Genomic DNA, 6,532 nt, shown 5'->3' on the forward strand with positions numbered 1-6,532 from the left:
GCCCATGCCACCTCTACTTGCGGCAGTATAATGACATGACAAAATATTTTCAATAATTATTGTTCAAAAAATTATTTAATATTAAGGCAATAGGCAGAGTATTACAGGCATAGCGATAAAGGATGTGCCCTCATGTAGTCATGTATTTTTCTAAACGCTCTGGAACAGCATCCTTCACTCTTCTTCTCATTCATGTGCTACAATGAGACCAGGCTGACAGCTGATCTTCTTGAGAACATCTTCCATGTGCAATTTGGTCCACCTGGCAGCTCTAGGCGTCAAGAGGAGACGAGTACTAAGCTACTGGCAAGACTATCTGCTTTCTGTAGAAGGTATTAAATTTGGTTGAAAATGTTGAAATGAGTACATTTATGTCAGCAAAGTGTAATGGCACCTTTTTCCTGTTTATTATCATTGGAAATAACTTTTATTCTCTTTACATTTTCAGAGAGAAATGGAAGTCTGTCTCTTGAAGACATCCTTATGTTTGCAACTGGACTGAGAGAAATTCCTCCTGCAGCAATTCAGCCAAAGCCACAACTTCTTTTCCAGACCACTTCACGCTTCCTTGTAGTAGATGTCTGTGCAAATACTATCAAAATCCCAGTGCTACACAGTTATGAGGACTTCCAAGAAGCCATAGATTATGGCATCCAGAACTCTCCTGGGTTTGGGCTTCCCTAAGGTCCAAGTCCTTTTGCTTTTAAGCCACATTTATGGTTTTAGCAAACAGTTGAAGTTTGTGATTTTAAACTCTGAAATTTTTTTTCTAATAATTTATAATTTGTGTAAATCACATAAAGTTTAATGCATCGCAGAAAGTTCAATCAGGTTTTGGAATTTCAAAAGCATAGTATCATAGTGGGACAGTTGAACAAGTTAGACATATTTCACTGTATTAAGAAATTGCCAATGTAACAAAATAAAACATTTCTGAAGTATTCTAATGTACTGAGACACGCTAGTATAATAACACAGGGAAAAAAATCTGATAAATTCAGTTAAAAGGCTTTATTTAATCAAACACTTCTGTGTTTGATTACATTTTTTTGTAAGATATGCAAGTTGTTCTTGGAGTTAAAAAAAGAAATAGGAAAAACCCACATAAATAAAGGTCTCGCTGAATGCTTTTGTAAACCTTTGTTTGTAAAACAGATCTCCAAATTAATCAACGTGTTTGTTACAACACCTAATTAAAAGGAACAAGTTATTTTGTACAGTATGGTCTTTTGATTTCTTCAGGTCGAAAGCGTACACACTGAAAAGTTGACGGTAGTGAAACTATTTATATAAAAACTATGGTACTATTTTTTTCAATACTCATTAAAGTTGGTTTGTGACAATTAGTGTCAGTGGTAATTGTACCCACATCTAGCAGATGATTTTACATTGACTTCTAAAGTCCAGTCATATTTTTGAGTGTTATATAATTTTCAACTGCAGTAGTCCAGTTGACTGGTCGAGGGAGCTCACTCTGTCTTTCCAAGTTTGTGAAATGAACCTGGAGATTGTCGTCCCCACATAGACTGTACTGAGCAGGTAGAATGTCATCAAACTGGTGCAGGATGTCTTGAGGCACTTGGAATCCACACTCTCTTCCACCATACCTTAGGTCAGTCAGAAAAATGAACAAATTCAGTCACTTCTCCAGGTACTATCCTTCAAGGTTACAGCAAAAGCGCAAAGTCAATCTTATAATTAAAAGTCAGTTCTGGAAATTGTGATTTTAAAGAATCTTAATTATGCATATATCTACATTTGTCATTTTTAGCCAAGATGTGATCCAAAGTTAAAATATGATTGTCTAACTTTTTTTTTTTTGGAAAAAAATATAAAAATAAAACGTATGTGCATGAAGTCAGAGAACAGAACTAATGGCAAAACACAAGTGGCAGCTTTAATTTCTATTCAGCAAAAAGGTGAAAACAACAAAAAATACTATTCAATTGCAAAAGTGTGTGTAATACCTGCTGTGAGTAACAGTTAGGGCAAATTGTTAAACCTAAATGGCATACTGCTTACTTAACTCAAGTGGTTAGGTCAAGAAAGAAAAGAGTGCACATAAGGGATGGACTGTTCCTGAACCATTTATAAATGAACAACAGGTTTAATAACAGCAAGCTGGACAGGTATCCTGCACATACAATACACTATACTGAGGAAGAAAAATTTTAGTAAAACTATGAAATAAAATACATGGACTAAATACATACCTATGAGGCAGGTGATACATGGCTTCTGGTTTACCAGATGGACAACAAGATTGGCGCACAGGTCGGATGGTGTGAGTGTTCCAGAGATCTCTGTACTCGTCAAGCTCTTTTTGCAAGACATTGAGGAAGACATATCGTAGAAGGCATTTATGTTCATGACTGCCGTTGAAAAGATGCCTCTCCCTCAGGTCACTGAAGAGTTCAATCCAGAACTGAGTTCTAATGGTGGAATGACAAGGCATATAAAATTTAATAACACAAGTAATTCAATGTAATTGTCCTCTTTAAAAAAAAAGTCGTAATCTTAAGAATATTGAAATGTGCGCAATTTCGTTCAAAGAAAAGCTTATTCACATGTTCTGAAGTGTTTCATCAGTGCACTGCAGGAAAAAAAAAGCAACTTCACACAAATAACAAAATTTAACAAAATGATTAATCCTTCTGTTATTCCTACATTTGGCGGTTGAACTTAAGAAAAGTTGTAATATACAGGTCTGTCCATATAAATGTACTATTTTGTTTCTCCATGAACACTGAAGCTGTTATCACTTGTTAGATACCACACAGAAATCCAAAAGCTAGTGAAAACATCAGTATTTTTTTTTTGGCACACAAAGTCGAAGAAATGTCTGAAACGAATGACCTCCTCTAACAAATTTCTGTCATGTTGGATCAATGTTCTTATATTACTCATATTACAGTTCTCAAATTTGAAGAAACCCTTGTTCTTTTATTTATATGACTCCCTACAGGTAAACTATTTGATCTAGATGTTAGTTTGGTACTACGTAGGCACACAAATTTGAATACATTTTACTCAGTTTTAAATACATCAATCTTTACTGATGCCATTGCCTCTAGGATTCATAATAATTTATTAAAATGTTGAATGTCAGTTTGTTTGTTGTTTTTTATAGTTCCTTTTTAGGACTTTTGTGGAATGTCTGAGTAGGATTTTCTTTTTGAGTGAGTTGTTTTAATACAAACAAATGTCACTGGTATACCAAACCATTTATTATATTTTTTGAAGCAGTTGTGCATCACATGAGAAAAATGTGTAGGTGACTATGTTTTTCTTTGTTTGTTTGTGACTGTAATTTAATATTTGAGTATAAAACCCCACCCACAAAAAAAAAGTATATCGCTGACCACGAAACACCTTCAGAACCATTCAATTTTAGTTTCAGAATATATTTTAAAAGCCATGTACCTTTGCTTTCTGAACGAAGACCACCAACTTTCAATCCGTTGATTTGTAGTTGAGGTACCATACATATGACTGTGGGCTCCTGCAAGTTCATCTCCATGGTCTGATCTTAAAGCACAGTGAATGGCTGCCATTGTGCCATTTTCTGTGCCACAGTCTGTACGAAGGCATGCTTGGAAGTTGACCAAACCGTGACAAGCACTCCATATAATATTTTGCAATGATACCTGGGTCATTATTTGAGCTGCCACAGCTGAGCCACATAACTTTTCTTGAAAATCCATCGACACATGCACTAATAGAAACACCAAAGGGCTTCAGCTTATCGTAACCATCCACATGCCACACTTGATTTGGTCCTTCTGAAAAATATCCTCTTCGAACAAACCTGCGTTTACAGCGACGCTTAACACCATATGGATCTAGTCTTGAGAGTATGTGCATTACATCATTTCTTTTAACTTTCAGATTATACTTTTGTCGCAGTGTCTGATACATGGATCTGTAACCCAGAAGCTGACCTGAGCCTCTCAGCTCTTGTGTAACAGTGGAAATGAAAATGTCAGTGGGAGTAAAGTCTGTCCTTCTAGTCATTCCAGCATCTTTTAGCCTCCTCTTTAATGTTCTCAGACTCATACAAATATTATGCTTGTTTTCAAGAAAATCCAGGATCACTTCATATGTATGGCCCTCAGAGAAATACTTATTGATGATGTCTGTGACTGAGACTGGGCCTAAGGTTGAAGAGAAAACATGAAAAGATAATTACGACCGCAGGAATCCACAAATGCACTTAATAAGTGTTTTTTAAAAAAATACCACATCTGAAACAAGTCTCAATAAACATGACTCAAGTATTTAATCTTCTTGATGTGTGCTTAAATAAAGGCCAGCAAAAGCTCAAAGAACATGGACCAGGATTCAGGACTTATCACTCTCATTAAGACCTCTATGCTGACAACTCAAAATGAGCAAAATTAGAGAAGTTAGAAGAATTTCGTCACTGTGTACATATGCCCTATTAAGTCATAAACTAGTTTTTAAAATTATGCCGTAGAACCGGTGGCAGGCTTAAACCAGAATACAGTTCTTAGTACCTACCAGTTCATGCCTTTGCATTTGTTCTCGAGTTTAAAAAAGCTTCATTTCTAAGGCTACATTAAACATTATCTTTGTTAGAATTATCTTTGAATATATATTCCAGATATCTGTAGTATTATTAGAATCATGAGATTACAACATATTTACCTCTCCTCCACTTCTTTGAAGTGTCTCCCAGTCCTAGCGCACTGGTTAGCATGTTTTGGTTCGTGCAACTGGTCCGTCGGGTTATTGTCTCCCCAGGAACATTTCCGTTGTCTTTTTTCCTATTTCCGTTGTGCTTTGTGTGCTTTTGCAGCGCTTTTCTTTTTGCAGCGTTTTTCTTTTTGCAGCATTTTTCTTTTTGCAGTGCAGCGTTTTTCTTGAAATTGCAGTGCAGCGTCTTTCTTTTTGTAGCGTTTTTCTTTTTGCAGTGCAGCGTTTTTCTCGAAGTTGCAGTGCAGCGTGGAAGGGGAATTCCGGTTGCGGCTAGTGCCGGCTACCTGTTAGCACTTCCTGGTTAGCGTGTGGCCCCGCCCCCTTGCTTGGTAGCAGAAGTATGGCAGCCCACACATCCCAAACATGTCTGTGTATGGCATTTTTGCCTTTTGACGATAGGAACGAGCAGTGTTGCTGTGCCTGGGCGAAAAGGGAAAAATAAATAACTACATGATAGCAGCCCATAGCATGCTGGCTAGAGAAGCTGACACTTGCACGGACTGCTTTGTTGCCAACACGAACTAGGCAGACCGTGCTTGGTTTTCTGAAAGCATTTAACTGGCCCACCCCTCCCCCATCTCATGCCTCCAAAAAATGCCTGCCACTGCTGTGGACACCAGATAGGCAGGCCATGGGCTGGGTCCCCTCCCACACCTGTTGCTGATTCACTGCTGGCCCCTCCCACAGCATCCCTCCCATGGCTCCACCTCTGTGAGGCCTGGGCCGGTGTTGGTTGACTATCAGGTGGTGGATGTTGAAGAAGCTTCCATCCTCTCCTCCGGTGTTGCCGCCCTGTCCCTGGGCTGCCCCTTGCTGGTCCCCGTGCACAGTGTCGGGTGAGATGGGTCCCTTCAGCTCTTGATTGAAGCATCACAGGTGTGGGAACTAGCCCTTCCTGCGGTCCTGTCTAGTAGAGTGGACCTCAAGGTTGATGTCACGCAGCCTCACCGCCTCCCATCTCAGGTGCCGTTGCTGCCTGATTGGTCTGGTGGCAGGCGATTGAGTGCCATTCCTCCCTTCGGGCCTTCCCTGGGCAGGGTGGCATGCCCTAACAGGGGCGTAAGGGTTACTTATGCCCTGATGGGGGCCATATTGTCACTCCCTCTGTAGGGATGAAGCTTGACATGTCAACTGCAGGCAGTCTGGGGACACGGAGAGCCCTCCCCCATCCTGTGCCTCTCAGGCTAAAGTGAGGATGATGGCTGCATGGCCCCGCCTCTGTGAGGCCTGGGCTGGTGGAGGTTGATTATCGTGAGGTGGATGTTGAAGAAACTTCTATCCCCTCTGGCTGCCACTGGAGTGGGGCCCGGACGGGTGAACCCATGTCTGGGTCGCCTGATTCCGGGCCCCTCCCACAGCATTCCCTCCCATGGCCCCGCCTCTGTGAGCCCTGGGCTGGTGGATGTTGATTGTCAGGAGGTTGATGTTTATGACGCTTGGCTTGGGTCAGACGACCAGGGTTGCCTGATGGAACTGCCTGTCTACCCTGGGGCCACCTCGCTGTGCTGAGGGGCCTATGCAGGCGTGTGGAGATGGCCGTGTTCAGGTGAGGCGGGGAGGACTCGGAGCCTGGGCTCAGCTGTCCTCAAGCCGCCCTCCTCCCTCCTGACATCCTTTGAATTGGGCTTAGTGGCCAGCACTGCTGCAGGCTGCGTTCCCCTGGCATATTGCCCACGCTTCGCCGGTTTATACACCAGTTATGCCTCGCTGACGCCTCGGCCAGCGGTTAACAATTCTCCAGCCTGCAGCGCTGGCTCTCTGTCTGGCAGATTGCCCAAATGTTGCAGGTCTACGTGGCTGGCAGGGCCTGCTC

At 41.4% G+C, this 6,532-nt stretch overlaps 1 long non-coding RNA gene across 1 annotated transcript; it reads right to left on the bottom strand.

Moving 5' to 3' along the window:
* Window positions 1–638: 638 nt before the first annotated feature.
* LOC147309053 (uncharacterized) lies at window positions 639–5,012 on the bottom strand. Its single transcript, XR_015126233.1, has 4 exons — window positions 4,669–5,012; window positions 3,424–4,154; window positions 2,214–2,432; window positions 639–1,607 (listed from the first exon to the last, which is right to left on the bottom strand). It is a non-coding gene; the product is annotated as an uncharacterized LOC147309053 (long non-coding RNA).
* Window positions 5,013–6,532: the final 1,520 nt, after the last annotated feature.

The sequence above is a fragment of the Aulonocara sp. 'chitande type north' Nkhata Bay genome, linkage group LG18 (genome assembly GCF_057382095.1).
Source record: "Aulonocara sp. 'chitande type north' Nkhata Bay isolate Kocher_YH1m ecotype deep benthic linkage group LG18, A_spYH_male_GT1.1, whole genome shotgun sequence".
NCBI classification, from domain to species: Eukaryota; Metazoa; Chordata; class Actinopteri; order Cichliformes; family Cichlidae; genus Aulonocara; species Aulonocara sp. 'chitande type north' Nkhata Bay.